Below are 23,698 nucleotides of genomic sequence, written 5' to 3'. Positions count from 1 at the left end.
CACGATTCAATTTAAGCAACAACAACACTCAACAACGATACAAAAAAACATGCGGAGGAAAAATCATCTTCATATTAAAAATTTACATCTAAGGTGTTAAACGGATACAATAATATTTCAACTTTCACTAATGGTAAAACGATCATGTATGAGTATTATACATGTTTTTTAGTGATGCACTCTGCACCTCAATTGGATGTGAGAGATGAAGGACCGCACTAAAACATAAGATGAAATAGTGAAGAAAACAGTCGAATTGTAAATGCTGAAAAAATGTTAATATAAATGCTATGCCATTTGTAACATCTTTAATTGTACTGTTACGTATAACACTAATTGTTATTGATGGTTAAGTTCATTCAATTTATCAATTTATAAACCATCGATCATGAGGTGCGTCATTAACTTATTTATTAAAACTGTAAGTAATTTAGACTGTCGTTAATTTACATGGTTCGTTAAATGTTTCACTCACGATCATAGTTCCTCTAATTTCGAATATATTTCTTTTCTCAAAAGTTAAATATAAATTTTATGAAAGCTGGGTAATTAATCAAATTTTAACATCAAAAATATAAAATGTATGATTGGCGATGATGATGCGATTCCGATGTTCGGATTCAGACAAAGATACATTTTTAAACATACATATAATCGCATTTATAGAGATATTGAGATTAGCGTTGATACCGCAACGATGATGATGAAAAAAATATTCAATTAATAGTGTGAATTGTCTATATGAATTGAATGTTTTTTTTTGTTATTCAATTTTAATAGATTTTCGAAAGGTTACAGTATTCTTTTCGCTTTTTCTCGTCTTTCTCAAATCACTTTTAAGCACTTTTGTTTATTATTTTCCATTACAGAGAAAACTATTTAATTGGAGGTGTTGGTGGGTATTATGTTGTCGAATTTCAAAGATTTCTATGTCCAAACACAAGTTGTAAGAGACAATGAGCATCATGACGTTATGACATGTTAAACGACTACAGAAAAATAAACGTTACGGATGTTATTGTTCGCAAATTTCTTGCATGAATCACAAGTCGATGTAGTAATTGGTATATTTCGTTTTCTCATTGTGTATCATCGTCAATTTTCGACCAATTTAGAGTTTCCTCAATTTCGTACATTTTCTGAAATCCAACCATAATCATAACCATTGACAAATCATACTTTGTTTAATTACTGCTTAACTGCTTGGTGGAGTCGAGTAGTTGTGAAAATATATTCGAGTGTTTTAGATTACAATCAGAGAATCATTTTGACTTTAATCTTGCCATTGTTAAAGCTCATGATGAGCTGCTCATCACAGCAAATCAAATGCTGGGCCTATTTTAGAGGAAATAAATTCCTGAAAATTCCCTAATTTTTCATCACGTTTCATCGGTTTTTCTAAACTTACATTAGATCGAAGAGTCCATGTTGTTTTTTATGTTTTTGAGCTAAGCAACAAAGAAAAACACCAGGAATTTTAAGGAATTTTAGATATATAAAGACTGAACCCTGTTCTGAAACATTGAATCATCTGTTATCGATAGTAACGACAAAAATAAGCGATAGCCCATAGTTCATGTGGTCTTATATAGTGAAATGAATGTGAAAACAAATGAAGTACTAGATTTCGCATCGAGCCTAAGGTGATAATTTTAACAAAAGAAGTCGCACATTAAATGATTGTAACCATTCTGTTTCTAAAATGTTGAAAGCTCGTCGCCTATATTTCATACACGCCTAGAGTGATTATTCGGATCTAAAAAAACCTCCTGAACTAGTTAGTTATTTATCTTTTGTTCCGCTTATTATTAATGCCGTTCCGAAAATTTCATTAATGTTAGACGATATCAACACAAACCTTTACCTACGAACGAAGCAAAATCGAAATATCATTCAGCATTTTTGGCAAATTACCACTTTTGTTGTACAATTTGTAGGGAAAAAGGTTTCTGTATTCACTCACCGAAACTATTTACGATTTGCAAGCTCACCATGATATTTAAAAAAAAAATGGAAAACATTCTATGACATTGACACACAATTAAATGCTGGAGCGTAACCTATTCCTATACTTTAATCATCAGCATATGTAGCTATAAATAATACTCCAAACTGCTGGTACCCATGATTTTTTTACACAAGAAAATTTATTGTATTGCACATCAAAATGGATATAGATGACATTTAAATGCTGTTGGTTAAATGTGCTGAATCACAAATTAAGTTAGAAATATTTTATTTCTGCATGGCATGATGCAATTGTTTTCAATAATCGGACAGTGAAAATGGAAATTTTATTAATCAATTCAATGGAAACACAATTTTACATCCATTGGTTTGTATCCAATTGATGGGGCTTATTGTTTGTTAAAATCCATTCAATGGAATTGCTTTAAAAAAGAAATGTTTCTGTCAATTATAGCAAATCGGTTATGGGTATACCAAGTCGACCATTCCAATGAAAGTAATACGAATAGAAAAATGATTTGAAAATATCTGACTAGAAATTGGGGATCAGAAAAATATTGTTCTTCTTAAAAAGAATATCATCCACTCAATTCAGATAGGTCGTTATTTACGAATATCGATACTGCAATGGTCCCCCGTCATCATTAAAGTTGAAGCATTGAGTTTTTGTTGTTGTTTCTTTTTTATCTCAATTTGCTATGCAACATATGTTATGATGTTTTACACAGAACTTTTACCATTTTCAAATTGAGGAAACATGCAAAAGCATTCACAAATAAATTGACTCAATCGAATTGAAATCACGATTTTGTCTTGATTTTACAAATCACATCTTGTCTATGAAAAAGATAAAAAAACGCTTTGATTTGGGTGAATGGTTGGTATGGCAAAATCCGCTTCTATCGAATATCAAGCTTTATACACAGTGCTTCGTATAACATTTGCATACATAACCAAGCCAGGGAAAGAAAGGCAAATTTCAAAAAAAAAATAGTTTCTTCATAAATTGCAATTTGATTGGAAGAATATGTGACCTGCGTTTTTTTTAATAAAAATTAGATTGACAACCTTTAAGAAACATCTTTTATCGAATACTACAAAGATAAGCGAGGATCTCTGACTAGCAAAATATTATGGTAAACCAAAATGAAGTAACACATTTTGCATCAATGTCAAGGTGATATTCCAGCAAGAAAAATGCCATTCGCAAGACTCTTAAAAGTCATTTGGAAAAATTTATTAAACTCATCAATGAACAAATTTTGGTCAGACTCAGAAATGAGTTTTATTGTAGTGTCTAATTCCAGTGATTAATCAGTTTTCTAGCCGTTTACTGCTTTATTACAAAAACATCCCATGGCTAAAATATTTGACTAAAATATGCCGCTAGCATTAGACATTCAATTAAATTTATTATACCCATCTGTACCATCTGCTATAAAGCGATTTAAAATCCTTAACATTATCAGAAAACAAATAAATTAAAAGTAACATTGTGGCTATATAATCTCTCAATGCTATTGCCATAAATATCATCATTGTTTGATCGTAAAACATTCTAAAGCATTCAGCTATTCGCATTATCGGTCGTATATGTACAGAAAATACGGTACAATCAGGTTTTCTCTTTATATGCACACCTCTCATCCATCGGATAGTTTATTTCTAAGAAACGATTAGAGACCAAGAATTCTCTATACCAATGTATTCTAGATGATGCGTTGATATCAATTTTATTTGATCGGAAGCAAGCATCAATATTTTAAAACAATTATCAGTGAGTGGAAAAAGTGCTCATGCTAGTCTTTGGATTGTTTTTTCTTTTTATTGAATATGTTGGAGTTACCATTTCAACCTATTGAACTTCATAGCTGAAATAGTAGTCAAAGTAGTCAAACGTTTACTTGATACTATATTTCCATGAATTATAATGACCAAGTAACTTATGGTACTAAGATTTCTTCTATTCACTAAATAATATAAGCAGACCTTACTTTCTACAATCACTTCGCGTCGATGATCATTAAATTCTTAAATGTTTTTCTTTCTACATTTCATTTTGAATCTAAGTGGTTAATCATTCAAATCGCAATAAAACCTGACAATGTTTCCGAGAAGTTGAGCCATAAAAGTAATATTCCCATCCTCAATAAATACATACGAAGTAACCGAGAAAAGAAAAATTGATAAGTTTTATGATATTCCTTTCGACCTTCGTATCTGTACGACAATTTTTCTTATGCATACTATACAGACGACCCACTTTTCCCAATAGGTTATTAAACATATATCGTAATAAATAATTGCAGCTTTTCAGGCTATGGTACATTATTAAAGTTAAAGTCCACTTGAGTTCACCGAATTTTCGGTTTACACTTTGTACACGACGACAGTGATATATTTTTCCTTTTTTTAGCTGCTGCTTTTTATTGCTTATACTTGACGGAAAAACAACCGTGTTATATGAGCAATAAAAGGAAAAGTTGGTCCTTTTCTTCAATGATTGTGAATCTTTCTGGTGCTACAATAAGATAATGGAGAATTATGACATTGGAAGATGAATGATACAAATAAATCTTCGGATATTTTCTGAGGGGGGTTGCCTTTACGAAATCTTTATTTTATTCGTGAATTTAAGGATTATTTGGAATTTTAATTTTTATTATTTATTGTCACTTGGAAGTGGTTGGTGTGTACACACTAAAGGAAAAATAGAAAAAAAGAAATGGGAACAGCTATTAATCCAGTGCTGTTAGTAAGTCAAATGTTGTGTCAACGAATATTCTTAGTTACTGCTAGAATCAGGGTCTAGTAATGTTAAGTAAGTCAAATGTTATGTCAACGAATATTTTACTGTACCACTAGAATCAGGGTCAACAACAATTTTAAACATAATTTCAAATAGGGATGAGGTTTCAAGATAAATTCTATACTTTACATTAAATTAATGGAAGAACGGCTGAGCACGATCGCTATAACAATAAATTTGATAAAATGTAGATATTAAAAGTGCTTGCAAACATCTTTAATTTCAACTCCATTGAAAAATTTCATTTAAAGCTACAGAAAATGCAATTTTTACTCTGACCCCTTTCTTCGTTGCATTTATTTTTCGTTTATCAGTAAATTCAGTTGTGTTTTTAATGTATACTCAGCTACGAAATTTCCATTACAGAGAGACTCACTTTTTTCTGTTGTATACTGAACAAACTGAAAAGAAAATTTTCAGCTGCTTTTCTTATCTATACCATTTCTTAACAGAGATATTTATGTATACGTACACTCGTGCCAAAGGAATTTTTTTTAAATAAATAATGATTTACATATAATGCATATTAAAGTGGTGTTATTTTATGTACGTACAAACTGATTGTTCGTTGTGTTTATTGTGTGACTATTAAAAATAAATATCACAATGAAGACTGTTATCATGTGAATGTAAATTGTTGTTGTAAGTACCGAAGTCGTTAAAAGTATGCTTAAGTGTTTTTAAGTTTGCGGCATTAAATATACTAAAATGTTAAGTACTGTTGTTATAATCACTGGAATACATTACAAATTTCCATATTGTTCTCCGAGGAGTTTCAGCCTCCGAGTGCAGTATCATATTCGAAAATTCACAAATTTATATAATATGTAAACTGCATAGTATTACAGCATAAAATAAATTGCTGTAATACCAAGCTTACGTAGTTCAGTAACTTTTTTGTTTTAGTTTGGCATTTTTATCAATAAAAATGTTGCGAAACTTTTTCCCTATATAACGAAATTTTATGTGACTTCCTCTCGAAATAAATGGAATAAATTGTAAAATGCGAAACAATCTCTAATCTCATAATCCGGAAAAAAATATTTTTGTCGTTTCGAGTTCTCCGTTTTTTTTTTATTATTATTGTAAATCCATCCTGAAATAATAAAATAAATTATACAAAAACAAAAACCGAATAAAATAATAAAACAAAAAGTCAGCAAAACCTTTTCTGCATAATTCATACACCATGCAAATTATTTACGCAATATAAATGAAATTAAAAATTAACGAAATATTTGATTAACATAATTATTTACAGTGTATTTGCACGGTATTCCATTATACGCGGGGTGTATAATGTATATGTGTTTTGATTATGATTGTATTTTGCATTGTTTATTATAAAACCACAGGAAAAATTTAGGTTAAACTCCATACAAAGTCCAATCAATCATGTTGGTATTCACTATCCACGAACGAACATTTAAACAAAGTAATTTGAGTGAATCGAAATAGGTGAATGAAAATTTTGGTTTAATTTCACTTTACATATTATTTCAGTATACGATATGTGGAGCTTATTTAGATTTCAAAATAAATTATTTTGAAAGGAATTTCAGTTCGGAAATTGATGTGGTCTGTCTATTGAATAAATGACGATGTTTCAGATATCTTTTTTTTTTTGTGTGCGAATAAATTGAGTTTGATTTTAATTTGTCATGACATTCCAATTTATCCTTCTTTATTTGGCGAACGTCTTTTAAGTCATCACAATACCTAAACCTGTCTATGTACACAAAAATTGCACGAGCTGTGAAAAGGTTAATCACTTCAATGTAAACGAGAAAAAATAAATAATTTGGTGAACGAAAAAGAAAATGTTACGGTTTATGGTCACCGAAATGTATCTGTTTTTTTAGCCATGATAATGTCGCTTCTATGATAAATTGATATCAGTGCCGCTTTTAGCTTTTGGGCGCCATCGGGCAATTGGAAAAATAGGCACCAATTTAGTAAAGCTAAATTTTTTTAAGGACCACGGGCGCCATTTTCTTCTGCTCCACTTCGGGCGCCACGGGCATTTGCCCATTTGGCCCATATGGAAAAGGCGGCACTGATTGATATTTATGAGAGGTGAGTGAAATTTTGATGGTGAAATGTATTGAAAAGTGTGAGACACACGTGTAAGAAACATTGATAATATCCAATGAAAGCAAAAATCAATTGGAAGGATGTCGATAATGTCATGGGGATGAGTTCTGGAAGCCATGCCATGTTGAGCATTTGGAAAAAGTAACGACAATTGTAGGTGAATCCTTGCAAATCCACCATAAAGTTTGAATGAGCCCGTAATATTACAGAAATGATAGTTGTAAATTACTATAAATAATTGTTAGTGGTGCGACAGTGAAATCGTTGAAACGAAAATTACCAACTTGAGTAGCTCACGTCATCGAAAGATATGTTTTCCATAAAATAACATACAACAAATATGCCATAAAACACAAAATTCGTTAATTTATTATCTTACACGATTCGAATAAATTTAACATTTCTCCATCTACATAATTATCACTCATGACTTAATTTTCATATTGACACAGAATTTTGGTTGTCGAGACGAGACAAGTTTTCGAGTATACATTTCGTTGTAATAATTATGTGCTTAAGAGTGATGTAAAACAGGTGAATAATGTAGCAAAAGTTTTAAGCTTCACATGTAAACGCTTTAAAAACGAATTAAAATTTTACACAATTTTGCCAGCATTACTTTAAATTTGAACAGACCAAGAAAAAATTGTTTCCATTCACATCAACATCAATCAATCTATTATAAAATTAATTCGATTTTCATTTCATATTCTCTTTACGTATTCATTCAAAATTCGTGCACAAGCCACCAAAAAGGAAAACAAATTTGCTACATAAATCCTCCAGCTAAATAACTTTATCCAGAAAAGTTACTTGTTTCCAAATGATGACTGACAGCCTAAATAAATATTGTCTCAGGTGTAATATCAAGTCGGTACACATTTCCTCAATATCAACACCATAATGTATTGATAGTATACAAAATAAATTGTCTCCAGAGATACAGATATGAGTGTAAAAAAAATATATATTCAACAATCGCATGATTGATCATCCATTTGGATGGTGGTCATTAAATAATAATTACGGTCGAACTGTGCTGCAAAAATAAGTTTTAAGTTTTTGTTGCTCATTGGCACAGTAGCAATCATGAATACATTAGCGAAAGTAAACTTCTTTTTTTGGGGGGGAAATGTACGTACGTATAGCAATGGATTCCGTTCGATTAGGTTGGGTTATAAAATTGGGATGACTTTGAACGAAGTTATTCTATTTATGACGGAAGTGCTTTAGTACCCTCATTGTTTATTTAAAACTCAAAAGCATTTGGGAGTGCCAGAAAATAGAATTATATTCCAAAGTCGTGACCTGAATTTAGGGGTTCCGAGCAAAGTCGGTCATACAAAATCGACTTGTAAATAAATGTTAAAAATCTAATAGCAAAATTCATTTCATTAAAATTATTAAGAAATATTTCCTTTTTATTAAATGACGACGAAGACAACATTTTCTTTTGATTACTTTCGGATGAAATTTTGTGTTTTTTTATAGGGAAAAAAAGCTGCACCCAACTGCACATCATTAAACTGAAATCGAGACTGAAACATTACTCCGAAATATAATGTCTTGCGAAAGCATTCAATATGATCATTTACATGCAAATTGCTGTATGGTATATACCACAAGAAAGCATGACGATTTGCATTAAATTTGTCTACTTTGCACACATAGAGCTACAGAACATATTCGTTTAACACAAAATGACGTTGTTGCAGTTTATGTGACATTGTGTGCATGTGTATACACACAGCATTCAAATCCGTTTGACTATACGCTTTTTCCCCAAGTGCTCAAGAAGTCACGATAAAAAAAAGTCGCATGCACAAAATGCTTGAAGAAGGATGATGGTTGCTGTAAAAGGACTTACGTTTTTTCCTTCTTACTATGATACAAAGAACCAAACATGAGTGTTACACAGCGAAAAAGTGTGTCAAGTCTTGTGGGATCTTAACATTACGACGTATACGAATGTTCAGAGGGGTGGAACTGAACAAACCATACACATTCATCATCCATTAAAACAAATTTCTTTTTTATTTTAATACGAAACGTGCAACATAAACGTACCGTATATAATGTATCTTAGTGTGAAAGCAAAGAAAATGTAAGCATTAGTCAAGTTTTTCGTTTTAAATAAAGATCAAAGACAAAAAGGAATCGTTGCAATAGAGGAAATCGATACAAAATTGCTAATACACAAAGGCGAAGTATCCTCTTCAGATCTGTTTCCTTTAATCTTTTTCAACAAGTAGCAAAAAGAAATATGTAAAAAAAGATAATTTACGACGAAAGCATTACACATTGTTCACTAACTGCCTTCAGTTTCAGTGTATCAACATCGTTCAAGTCATTTCATAAAGTTTCAGATATGAGACAAACTCAAAACATTTGCTTTATTCAAAATATACCTCTAATTATGCACTGTACAACGTGAGTTAAGTACAAAAGGAAATAGAATGTTGGAGTGACACACATTTCTCCAATGTGTGAATGTTGAAAATGTTAAAACTAACAGAGTTTTTGTACTTTCTACAACATTCGTCCGAAAGAACATCATACAGAAAATTCATAATTTATTTGATGAATTAAATATTTTTAATTAGAATTTAAATTAAAATACACAAAGAAAGGTACACAAAAGCTCAACAACTTTACCATTCGGTGCACACGGTAACGTAGACGGTACGGGCGAGATATATGTACAGATACAGAAGGGAAATGCATTAAAACGAAGTAACGAAAACTGTGTAAGATAGACAATATATGGTGCTTTTAGCATGAATAAACTGCCGGAAGGGAAGGGTTGCGGTAGAAAAAGTCTGCTCTACTATGATCTTTATACCACATTAGCGAAATGTACAAATTAAATAAAAATCAGCAAAGTACGCTTAACGATGACAACGCATATGATAAGCCCGCAAGGTTCTGATGGAACTGAGCAGATGTTACAGTCACATAAAAACAAATCGATTCGAGACATATACATTTTTAGCACAGATCCCACAAATCACATCGATTGACAAAAAAAATGTTAAATTCTATGAATCACAACAATACAGAACAGAAACGACTTTTAAATCGCAAAAGCAGTAACGCTAGCTGCATTATATGGGTATATCATTGTAACCCGAAAACGTGCCTCCATTTCATAATGAGAGACGAAACAAAAAATGAAAATTTTAAATAAAACATGAACATTGGAGAACAAATTTGCAGCGCTTTAATATTTAGTCACACATCTATGCACTCATGTAAAAGCACTATGTAAAAGTGCAGTACGTTGAGCAATATGGTCATGGGATTTATCTGGATAGTCGCATGGAAATGGGAGTACAAAAAGTGAGGTGAAACGGCAGCAATAACATCAGGTTAACATTTTCATGGAAAAATTTTCCGTAACACAAGCAATGTATTTCGGTCGGACAACAATGCGAATATTCATGAACATTTTCAGTGGGCACTTTCTTTACATTGTACAGGTTGTATTTTATGAAGAGAGTGGTAGCACTTTATGTTGTGTATGAAAGTCATAAAATGTCTGCATTTATTATTACGGAGCAACTCAGTGGATTTGTTTAGTGTTGGCTTCATTTTTGTGTAGTTTTTGCAGGATTTAAATTTTCAGAATTTAATATTAGTCGAAAATATTCATTGCTTTTACGAACTTTCCTAAGTTCACATACGGATGAGACAAAAAAAAAGCCAAAACTCCATTTTAGCTATGTGGTGGCTGACCACAGACCCGCGAGAGTCTGGAAGATTAGCACTTGAGTTAGCGATGAATTGGAATTTCATTTCAATTGTGATTGGTTTGAATTTTCCGAGCACTTTATCAAGCACCACTGTCGCCATGGCCTGATGAGAAATGGTATTTTTGAACGTAAAACGTCGATTGAAGTATTTAATTCGGTCTCAGATGGAAACAGTGGTCCTTTACTATAACTGCAACAAAAACTTACAAATTTTCAAAAAAAAATTGTAATGTTTTAACGAATAAATGCGAAATAGTATCCAATTAACTTACATAATTTGTTTTGTGTGTGTACATTTTGTTGTTAAGTTACATGGCTTGTGTGCGTATAAATTTCATTCAAATTAAAATTATTTACGGAAAACATATCCAGCTCACAGGAGCACATTCGAAATAGCACCCACAATCCAACAATCCAGTAAAATTTTTGGCTAAATCTTAAGCTTTTAATCCGTAACCCTTTCTCCAGCAAATTTATTTTCGGTCGTTACTTTTAAATATTCAAATTAAACGAAAGTATCAACCCTAATTTTGTAAGCGTTAGGCTATATGGAATATCCCGTCTTTATTATGAAAATCAATTTGAAAAAAAATATATTATTCACTTTCTACGACCGACAATAAAGAATTTTGTTGGTGAATGTAGAACTTATGTTTATGAGACAAAAAATTTTCATTGACGGAGATATTTATGCAGACACTTGCTGATTAATTCCATATACTACTCGAATGGGATCACACGTTTTATGGTTTATGTGCCAAGTGTCTCGACTCTCAGACAATGAATTTATTAGGCTGAGCACAGACTCAGTATCGACGAATACGAACGTTATTCTATGTATCCTAAAATTACCAGCGAAAGATGTTAAACTTTATTATACATTCAACGATTCTGATAATACCTTTTTCCCAAGAACAGACGAATATATCCAAAACAAAAAGCAATAAAAGTAAACATAAAATTAAATTAAATTTGTAATTAATATGCAATACACGAACAGAAAAGGTTTGAATAATACACACAGCATAAATTGTTAATGTTTCCTTACATTTTGACACAGGTTCTTGGTTTATGACTTCGAAAATGATATAATTAAATTGATTTCATGTTTTATGCGAATAAATTAACGTTTATTTTGTAAACGAAATTGATTTTGATTTCGTTTCTTTTAATTGTAAATACGAAAGAGCCAGTCACCTGAAGAAAATTCTGTGTGTAATTTCGAAGTAGAGTAATTATGTGTCAACATTGTGTTATTATGCTTTGATGAATTTAAAATTATGGTTTGGTGTAGGGTAAAATCTATTTATAGATAAAAAATATATTTTTCAAGCTAACTAGAGCAAGATAATGAATTCGGTTCGGGTTAAAGTTCTGTATTCATTCACAGTCGTTCCATCCATAATATATTTGTTATATTGGATGTTTATCCATAATGAAAAAGGGACCAAAATCAATTCCGAATCCAATTGCTCAGCTACCCGATTAACTGTTCTCAATTAAAAAAGTTAAACATCCGCAAAAAATATGAAAATCTGCACATCTCAAACAAATTTCCATCGAGTGTTATACGGAAATGTTTTAATTCAATTTGCATATCTGAAACGAAGAGAAAATAAATGCCCGGAAAAGTGGGCATCATTGATGATCCAAAAAAAATGTATTTTTTCCTCGGAAAAATGTCCGTAAATTTATTCAAAACAAAGTTTTGCCGCACTTTTTGGAGAAGAATTTTTAAGGATTTCGTTAAGATGAACAAGATTATTTAACAGGATAAGAGAGGAAGACATGACGATAAAAGATAAAAAAAACTGCTCAACAGAGGCACTTGAAAAGATTTTAATGGATTGTTGTATTATATGAACTTCCATGAGATAAATTTTTATTTCGTTCGTTTGCGAAATTGTTGCGCTGTTTTAGTCAATTTTTAGCCCATCTCGTAGGAAAATAACTTTGTTTTATTGTAATCTTCAAAGTTTATTCGGAGTACGAAAACAAAAATCTCCGAAATTATGCAATGAATTTTAATGGGAAAAATTAGTTACGAATGTTTGGTCACTTGTGTCATATATACACCATGAGCTGTCCCATTACTCATTGTTACCGTTTACTTATGTTTAATGTGAACCATTTTTTTGTTATTTTTTTTTCAATTGATTCCTAACAAGTGTTGCCTTGGAAGAGTAATAAAATATTTCATGCAGTTAAATTTTCTTAATTCCATTTTTAATGTTAATGCGTAGACATTGTTGCTCATTTTTATGATTTACAATACAATGTCTTACAACTGCTTATTAGTTTGGCATTTAAAACAAAAATAAATTAACAAAATGATCTGATCATGATATTTCAGCGGATGGTGTCATCTTAACGGGTTTCTTTTTCTGATCAAATTTTCAGAACCGAAAAGCAAATATTGATTTTAAAGGTGAGTCATGTCAATTACGGATCCTTAAGTAAGCAAAAAAGAATCCATTATTCTGTATGCATGATCATGTTTTATTGTTTGTCAACTTCAATATTTCTCATTTCGACGACCGATGAAAAAAATCGAATTTATATTTTAACACGAGATTCATAAATATTGTGAAAGTGTACCGACGAATGTCGTGACGGTGACTCTCCTAATTGTCACTCGATATCAAAATTTCATGACGGGTATAGCAATGTCAATTGAACTGTTTTGTTTACCAAATGTATGTCTCATCTTTCCTTCCTTTTGAGCGTTTTGAAAGAATTTTCGCAACAGTTCCATTTCCATAATAAAGAACTACACCTGCAAATAAGTTGTTCAAATCTCCTGGAGAGGGATTACGGCGTCAGTTCTCTTTTCTCTATTCAATCAAAACTCTACTGATAGAGAACGATTCACTGAAAGATGTCCCTGCAACAAAACTATTGTCAAACAGAAAAATAATTAATTTTTTACTCGAAGGATTTTAGTCAAAATAAAATAAATAGATGATTATGCGTAAAAAGTACTTGAATTTTGATGGGAGGTTTTCGGGCCTTCGATATTGTGTAATATTGTGACTGGCAGTTGCAGTTGATCAGTTATTGTATTTTTTACTTTCCACGACCAGGAGAGGGATTACGACATCAGTTCTCTTTTCTCTATTCAATCAAAACTCTTCTGATAGAGAACGATTCACTCTTTCACTGAAAGATGTCGCTGCAACAAAACTAATGTTATCAGAAAAATAATTAATTTTTTGCTCGACGGATTTTAGTCAAATAAAATGCCATCGTGTAGCACATGACCTCAGGACTCTGGAACAGCAATTATTTTTTAAATCGGTTCTATATCTGCTTGGCGATAAGAGTCTTAAAAAAGAATGTGATGAAACGGCAGCAGACGTTTTTTCAAACCCTTATCCCCAAGCCGATATAGGGCTGATTGAAAAACTGATTACTGTTCCGGAGTCCTGAGATCATGTGATACACGAAGGCACTTTATTTGACTAAAATCCGTCGAGCAAAAAATTAATTATTTTTCTGATAACATTAGTTTTGTTGCAGCGACATCTTTCAGTGAAAGAGTGAATCGTTCTCTATCAGAAGAGTTTTGATTGAATAGAGAAAAGAGAACTGATGTCGTAATCCCTCTCCTGGTCGTGGAAAGTAAAAAATACAATAACTGATCAACTGCAACTGCCAGTCACAATATTACACAACATCGAAGGCCCGAAAACCTCCCATCAAAATTCAAGTACTTTTTACGCATAATCATCTGTTGTCAACAACGGCGACGAAATTCCTGGCCTTAGCTCTCTAATGTAGTAGAACATTACGTTCAAACAAACGAAGTAAAAGATTTTGTTTTATGCACTAAGTATACATTAAACAAAATAAGTAACAGATTTTACGAATAAATCGCTATACTCTTGCCGTATCTAAATGTAACTGATGGACGGGTCCTAACCTCAATCGAACGAAACATAATCAAAAAAGTAATTGTTAATAGCAAAATGACGATGAAACAATAACATGACAATATTGATACTTTTTCCGTTGATTAAATTATTACTTCGACAGCATAATATTGTGTATGAAACTAATCGTATTTTCATGACTTGCTCCGGGGCAAATGACTTTATATCCCATTATGATCTAACAAAAAGAAGCAAAGAAAAAAAATAATATTCAAACAAAACAAAAAATTAACATTCAATGATTCAATTAACACTTTCATTTAATAATTTTATGTTCGAACCTTTTCTTCTTCGATAAGTAGAGAGATTCATGTTTTTTAGAGACTTTCACAACGTCATAAAGATCCGTAATTCATTTTATTATTTCAAAATATTAACTAACAAAAAACTATTCTCAAGAGATTTTTGCTGCAGAGTTTGTAACAATATAAAAATCAATATTAAAATTGATGTCGTGGTACATTGAAATGCCATTAATGGAATTATCTTCCTCATCGACTTAAAAAAAAGCATAGAAGATGTCGTTGTATCAACTATCTATCAGTATAATATCGGGAAAATTGCTTTATCACTCGTTTTGTCTGCATAGATATACTTATACACATAAAATCCAACAACAAAGCATTCTAAATTCAATAACGACCAAATAAAAGACTAAATTCTCATTAAATTGCCATGATAATGATGCATTTTATACGAAATTTGTTACAGATTTTAGCGATCATTTTGTAATGGTTGTGCTAGGTAATGTTACTCGTATACAGCACGATGATTTATATAGGTTTTACATGCAATATTTATTATTCTTTCTTCTCTACATTTTATATGAAACAGTCTTCAAATGAATTCCATTCCATTCCGTTCGTTTTATTTGTTTTTTATAGGATGGTTGGTGGACTGTGTATATATATCCTGATGAGTCTAATTATAATTAATTGCAAACGGAGGTTTAATTAAAAAAAAACTTTTATTTACATGTTATTCTGCCGTTGTCTAAATATAATTGATGACTTGCCAAGTTTTATTTTTCCAATTTTAAATTAACTCACTAATATTAGCACTCCCATAACTTATGATGAAAGCTCTCCTGGTAATCCATTAATTACGGACTTTAATTACGGACAAAATCGTTTAGAAGAAAATTAATCATCGCGAAATGAAAAGTTGAAAAAATTGCAGCTCGAAGGAATTCTTTGAAAAATCTACTCTTACATTGGCTCAGTAATTTGAGAATTTTGTCAGAGGAACGAAGTTTGTTCGAACAGTAGATTGTGAAATGGTTTCTTGGTCGGGAAGTGTATCGTTACTTTAAATAAACCAAACGCCTTAAAGACAAGTTACTTGTATATCAATCTATAGCAGAAAGTGCCGTAAGATATTGATAGGAAATTGATTAACCTTGCACTGCTATGAAGAAAAAAACAGTCTCTAAATACGACAGTGCTATTTCCCGTTTATTTATTTTTTTATTCATTATTACTTGACCACATGTTTCAAAGATATACGGACAGATTATTATGTAGCGGATCGGTTGATCGGCTTAATAGTTCTCTGAGTCAATGGTCTATACCAATGGTTGTATATATTTGAAAAACTAAGATGATATAAATGGATGTTGGAATACGAAAGCCAATCAAACTAGAATTGCACTGAAATCGGGTTCGAAGCAACGAAACGTGTTTCGAATCTATAATTTTAAATATCGCGAATATTTCATGAAATTGTGTTACACTTTATCAACATCATCCATATAAAGGTCATCAAACCCTCCAACATCTACACATGCACACACACACACACACATGGCATTTTGTGTCTTTCACGTTCGTGTTGTTTTAATTTGCAATTTTTATAATAAATATGTTTTTTTCAATGCCATTACCATCCGCAATGTCGAAGCTGGGTAAGAGTATCGTACACATATATTTTACATATAAACGGTAATCAATTCGCTTCTTTTAGCTTAAGATGTTTCGGTCTGTAAATGGTGAATGTCTTATGATATTCTGAGTGTAACGAAAACGTGTTTTAATTTACTTTTGATTGGTACACGACCAAAAATAAAGGCTTGTTTTCGTGAAATTGTATTTGTGTTGTTTATTTACTGAAAGTAAAATTTGTTTGAAATTTTGATCGTAAAAGTTTTGCTAATGCAGATATTTTTTATTGCAAATATATTGAGTGATCGGGATGATTACTAAAGTCTTATCATTCCATTTAATAGCCAAGGTGTGCGGTATATCCTTTTTTGTGCCTTTTTGTCTTAGACGTATGAAGTGATCCATCTATGATTGACAGATATACTAACCACTAAGGGAAGTTGTAGGTAATTGACGGGTAAACTGAGTGAGTTAAAAATTAGCTGAAGCAATATTCGGCTGAAATTCGATTGCCCTTTCCTGTAAGTTTTTTTTTTTTTTTAAATAAAGACAACACCTCGGACAACACATACTAATGGTGTGACTGTCACACTGTGACACCATCAACGGGCTTATTGTCTAACTGACTTAATGACGCTGCAAACGATGCACAAGACATTATACCATTTCGTGCAACGAGAGAACGAGAGATGTCGCTCGTAAATACTATCTCAGTCGCAAAGCAAAGAACCGATTCAATCAGATATTGTTATTGTGGACAAATCTTATTTACAGAATTATAGTGTTACGGTTGAAATTTCAACCTACGAACTGGCCAGTCAACAATTCAATACGAGTCTTAGTCAGCACATTGCGATATTGAATTGTTTTATCACCGTAAGAACTTGGTAAGTACTAAAAGGTCGTTTAAGGTCTGGGAAATACTTTTCGAAAGTTATATCTTACCGACCATGATGAAGAGAATAACCAATGTTTTTCAGTCAGATTTCTGTTTCATAGCAAAATAATATGTTAAAACAAACGAAGTAAAAGATTGTGTTTCAAACGATAGACAATAATTCAAACAAAAGCAGTTGCTAGTATCACTGAACTTTTTGTCTTTTGTAAAAGTTTCAATTATATTAATTCGTGAAAATAGAATAATGTTGCACGGATAACTGTGAAACCGATCAACTTCACTACCAAATAGATATTTTACAACTATTTTCGTCGTTCGCTGGTTTAGACGGTATAACCTGCATCACCACATACAATATCAAATAAATCTACAATTTTATCAATTTTTTTTACTTAAAAAAAATAAAAATTTTTTATCTAGTTCAATAATTGCCCCTTCATTTTAATTTTATTTTTTATTTATTACTCCGATTAGAATCTTCCTAATTCGAAAGCTCAGATAATTCAATGTGCAAAAATAATTCTTTGTCGCGTCAAAAATGTTGTATCCGCTTCCTATAATTGAGACCAATTTGTAGTTTTTGGTGTAAATGTTTTGAAATGAATCTACAAACCTATTATAATCAAGCGACATTATTATAATATCCGCATTAATTAAACGAAGCATGTTATTTCGCCTGTATATCCTCAATAAAGTCATTTGTGATCATACAACCGAACTCTATTATTATCACATGTAAATCATTATTTCGAACAACAGAAATAAAAATTTTTGTATTTTAATTTTATAAAACATTTATTGTAATAAACCGTATAAATATTAAATGATATTGTATGCGATTTCGACTGCTATTAGTGAATAAAATCTGACACAAAATTCGTAAAAATGTTTAAACAAAAGCTTCACAAAAAAAACGTGGTTTTGAAAAATTATACGTACAGCGCGCATTTTTTGTTATTTTATTTTTGTTAAATTATACGGTTTTTTATTTTTGATTTACGTGTTGTACACAGTAGTTTATCTATCTATAGATCTCATTTTTTTTTGTTAAATTTTCCATTCAAAGTTTATAATGAAAAATGATGTGCCGCACACAATATTGTGCATCATACGTCGTGAGTGATTTTAATTTGTTTACGTAGAAATGCACAGCTTCACGTGTTCACATATCATCAACATCAATAGGCCAGCATCGAGGGCTTTTCGACTGTTATACCATTTTCGAAAGTGTCGAATGGAGAAGAAAAGTTTACACATTCATTTTTAACAAAAAACAAGAAGACACAATCTAAATGATCATGATGTCGGAAAAGGTGTTATGGCCATAATTTGTCTATAACATTAACGGTAAAGCATACCAATATCACTTTTTACTGACAACTGTTTTAACTTTATAGAGGCGATAAAATTTCTATGATTTTAATGACGACGAATTTAGTACAATGTATATAGAAACATATATTTACATTGCCATGTATAGTAATTGACTGTTTAATATTACATTACAACCTCTCACAGACTGTAGGACTTAATCGTGCATATTACCAGATATCTTCCCCAGTCTGAACTTACATCAAAAGGACTTCACCATTTTCTCGTAATTTTAATTGTGAAAAGGGTGTGCTCTGCATAATTTAATTAAATGCAAAGTGCAATTGAATATCATGTTGAAACCGTTTTTGAACTAAAAAATGCTTGTGGTTGATAGATTAATTACGTAATGTAATTGCACATCACAACCACACAGTATTTCGAGAAGAAAAAAAAGTGAGAGAAAATGGTTAGTTGGTTGTGTAATATATGGAAAAACAGAAAACTTTCATCTGTACACAAATTCAAATCTATTCTTATGATTTATTCAAAATGCCATTTTCTTTTATTTTTGTTTCCTGTATTTTATCGATTACTGACTCAAATACATGTATAAAATTTTCATTTATGCGCACCGGATTTGGATTTAAGTGCACACAATGATGAACTAAGAAAGGAAATTGTATTCGCATAAATAAATTTTCCATTTTTACCGGAATATATCCAGTGAGAAAATCCATCAAGTTATTAAAGGATTTATAATTGAAAATTTTCAGATTTGGCTATGATTTCCCCAATAAATCTAGTCGGACTGTATATGTGTATCCAGCAATAGCATTGCTATATGAAAGCGAATTAAAAGATTTTTGTCATTTTATCGAAAAGTTTTGTAATTTACATTCAACATAACGAGTTATTACAGCCAGTTATATAGCTGAACTATATATGTATGCGGTTCTTTGACAATATCATTAAAATTGGTGAGTTTTTTCGGCAATTAATTTCAATATTTAATAAATTTCTGTGTTACCAATTTCTGTGTTTCACTTGATATCCTCATTCTTTTTGAAAAAAAACCTTTTCGCCACCAAGAATATACCAAGCATGTGTAAAATAATCTTCAATAGTGAAAATAACAACAACACTCAAACACATCAGGCACATCACAACCATCAATCTGCGTGTTGTAATTAATTTTATGTTTTTATCATCAATAAAGAGAATCCATTGTTCAACCAGAGGAAAATGGAAAGAATATATTTGCCTTCGTCAACAATACCCATTACCCACCCCTCATAAATATAGTAACTTCGTAGGAAAGAAGTCACGGAGCTGACTTTTGAAATTAGATAATTTTGCAGATGACTAGCTCATCTACTAACGACGTCAAAATAACATCTATTATGGCCTTCTATAGCAAAATGAAAGGTTAAACTATTAAGCTAAAAGAATCAATCTGTTGATAATACTTCGATTAAAGGATGAGACAACCTTGATATTCATACAGACGATATGTTTACAACCCTTTGCTATTGTATAACTTCAGTATACACATCTTCCTATGGCGAGGCGATGGTCAGCCTTATTTTTACCGCTGGTCGATCACAAATGATTAACCGAAATCTCTACAACCACTAAAATACGATCGCATACAGTAAACTGATATAAAACCGAATATGAGAAGAGAATGCCTTTATTTGATTGAAGGCATTTGTATTTTAACAAAAGAATATAAAAAAACGCAAAGCCGTTTCACACCTTAAAAGAATTCCATGAACTTCGCAATTCAGTTTTGCACTTCGATGTACTTGAAAGATTTTTTTTCTGGCATTCATAGAATTCGTGCAGATTATGAACTTTTATAATGAAAATAAAATCACAAAAATATTCTTCAGAACATTACTGGTCGTCGAAATATGCTTTAGAGTGTTAATATTAGTAATTAGGAACTCATTCTCTTAATGTTCACGCATTATGATAAATTGAAAATGTGTGTTAATGCAAGTAGATATGTTTCTACCGAGTTTACGACGGTGTTTGTAATGTACGCATAATAACGATATGGTGTCTTACACTCTCTATGGGTTATTTATTACAAGTAAATTATGTTGTAATGATGAACGGTTTTATGTTCAATTTTCCTTTATTGTAACAGCATCAATAAAAAAAATAATTGCATTAACTGAATTAATGATGTTTCGGCTTTGTACAGAGATACATGCAACGATGAGACGTTGAATAATAATTATGCACAAGGGTTTTGAGATCAGCCATTCATCGGTATTTTTTATAAAAATTTGAAAGAGAAGAATGAAGAGGATTTAAATGGCTTGAGAGGTAAAAAAATCTCTCAAAGTGAATAATGTACGAGATATCTAGATCTTTTATAGTAAATGACACGAATGATTATCAAGGAAAATGTGTGTCACTAAAAAAATGCTTTTTACAATTATACAAACATCAGTCTTCAACCCTTCAACTTAGTTCATTTTTTGCTGGAAAAAATGTTCTCCTAATTTGTAATCCCGAAGAATTTCTCTGTGCAAACGTTCCTTCACATTGAATTTCCATATCAACTCAGCATTTTCCCCAAGCCATAAGTAATCACATATCCAATAAACTTTTATATTTTATATGCAAAAAGGTGCTTACATTGAAGTTATTTAATTCACGTAGCAAACATAAAATGTGTTTTACTGTTCAGTGTTTCCATTGGCAAAAATATATTGTTCAAAAGCCTGTATTTTTCCACTGAGATATATGTTAAAAAAATGTAGAAGAAAAAAAAGAACAGGAACTGTTATAAAATAATCTCCTTCGTAACTTTATGACGGTATAGTTAGTTTATATTATATGTCGATATACGCTTAAATATTAAATAGTCCTACATGTAGCGTTCGCATATAGTGTACATCTGGTGATGTATAACATAGTAAAATGTTCTGCATAAAATTTTGTGTTTGAAATCATTTTTTTCTTGAAGGAAGGTTTCTAAATTGAGGTGTACCTCCATCACAACACATATTATGTTCATATTTTTCAAATTAATAAATTATTTAACAAGTTGGTTTTACACTCTTAAAGTTTATCGTTCTGGGAGTTTTTAATAAAGTTATAATACTGATGTTGAACATGCATATTTACTAGCCATATAGGAAAATAATCCTTACAAAATTTTCTGAAGCATTAGAAACAATGTTGAAGGTATTAAGTCTGACGATGGTAAATTTTATTTTATTTTAGAAGATCCAGAGTTTAGTTTAATAGACAGATGACGACGGGAACATTAAAATTTAAACAATTTTTTTCCATCTTGGTAGACAAGTTTGTTTTTCTGTTTTAAAAATAAACAATTTCGTTTGAAACTTTGAGAGCTTTCCAGTTTGCTACAGAATAATTTCCTTAATGGTACTCCGAAACGAGTCGAAGCATAAATTAATTAGCTTGGTAATCAAACTGTCTGTAAGCGATAAGATAAAACTTTTTATTTAAATACAAGCACATTGTTCAAAATTAAGTTTCAAAAACCAGTGCAAATTAAGAGTGACGAAATATTTACTTTTTGATTCGTAGCAACAGATAAGTGGTCTCTTCACGTTGCATGACATTTAAATTATGATAGTGATACATGATACATCGTTGCCATTTGTTCATCTGTATGGGTAATTATATGACTATATCAGAGTTTTGGGGTTAAAATTTGAATAATATATGTTAATTAACCTGCAATCGAAATTTATAACGCTAATTAGAATAACTATCGCTCACTGACTATACGTAAATGTAAATTAATCCGAAAAAAATTGCAACAAAAAAGTCATTAAAATTTGTTGAACCGAATGTGTGAGGTTCATCTTGACCACAATAAAATGTTCAACGCACAAATAAAAAACTTCAAAAACATTTAAATAGGCACATCAACCACACATAAATTGTATGTTCACATGGTATTATCAAATGTAATTCGTCATGGTTTTATGCTGTACATTTCATGTGTATAATTATTTCCATAAAATACGCTTAGTTTTGACCTGTGAAGATGCTCATATTAATAATAATGCATCGTAAATAAGTTTCGATTAGCATTTTGTATAAATATAAAAAAAACACAACGCAATAAAGTCCATCAAATCTTTTAAAATTGTTTTTATTTTATTTTCATGCAATAAATTTTTGTTAAAGCCAATTTGTAGGTCTAATATTTTTTGCATTTTATTACAGCTGTTAAAACATAAGTGTACATAAGAGGAATATGATAACATCGGCACAACATTTGTTACATGCCATAAAATGTTTTTGTATTCTTTCAGCTGCTCAGAAGAAGGAATGATTCAAACTTAATTTGTTTTTTACTCGACTAAATTTGGATATGTTACGTTCACTAGTCAGACCGTGAGCCTGTTTGCATATAAGGGGATTCTAGACCGTAGGGTAAAATATACCACTTAGGAAAAACATTTGGAATCGTTTTGTGTTAAATTTAATCACATTTATTGTAGAAAATTCAAATCGGCAACCAAAAAGCCATCAGTACCAAATGACGAATTACGATTTGTTGATAACATTTTTTTGCCTCCGCACGATGATTTCCCTTCAATATTATTATGCTAGGAATCATGAGCGAACATTATGAAAACTGACAGGAGAATTTACTCTTTCCCTCGGTTTTTTTCTTCACCTATGCAATGAAGTAAGGTATTGACATGCCAATAATATACTATTATTGAAGATTCGTCGAGCCAAATTTCGGAATTTGAAATTGTCTTAAATAATTGAAGTACAAGATTTGAAATCAACATATTAAAAATAATTTGATCGATTGAAGTAATAGACCCGATAATAATACTGGTCACATGCTTGCCGTCTGTAACAGGATGGCACAGGATCAAACTTTTCAAAAATTCATACAATTACAGGAAAGGGCATTCAAATTTCAGAGGAAACGTGCTACAGCTGACTCATTCATACAAAACTAGCTATGCATGTTTATACGGTTCTACGGTAGAACTTCTACCACTACCACTACTTGTACTATGAAATCCGTATTAAACACT

At 31.1% G+C, this 23,698-nt stretch overlaps 1 protein-coding gene across 3 annotated transcripts in view; it reads right to left on the bottom strand.

Annotated features, from left to right (window-relative positions):
• Positions 1–23,698, bottom strand: part of LOC119071121 (putative polypeptide N-acetylgalactosaminyltransferase 9) — a 128,337-nt gene that overhangs the window by 36,153 nt on the left and 68,486 nt on the right. The gene's annotated exons all lie outside the window — the stretch shown is intronic.

This window comes from Bradysia coprophila (assembly GCF_014529535.1).
Source record: "Bradysia coprophila strain Holo2 chromosome IV unlocalized genomic scaffold, BU_Bcop_v1 contig_144, whole genome shotgun sequence".
NCBI classification, from domain to species: domain Eukaryota; kingdom Metazoa; phylum Arthropoda; class Insecta; order Diptera; family Sciaridae; genus Bradysia; species Bradysia coprophila.
The sequence above is the reverse complement of the archived record's forward strand: the minus strand, read 5'-3'. Positions and strand labels throughout refer to the sequence as shown.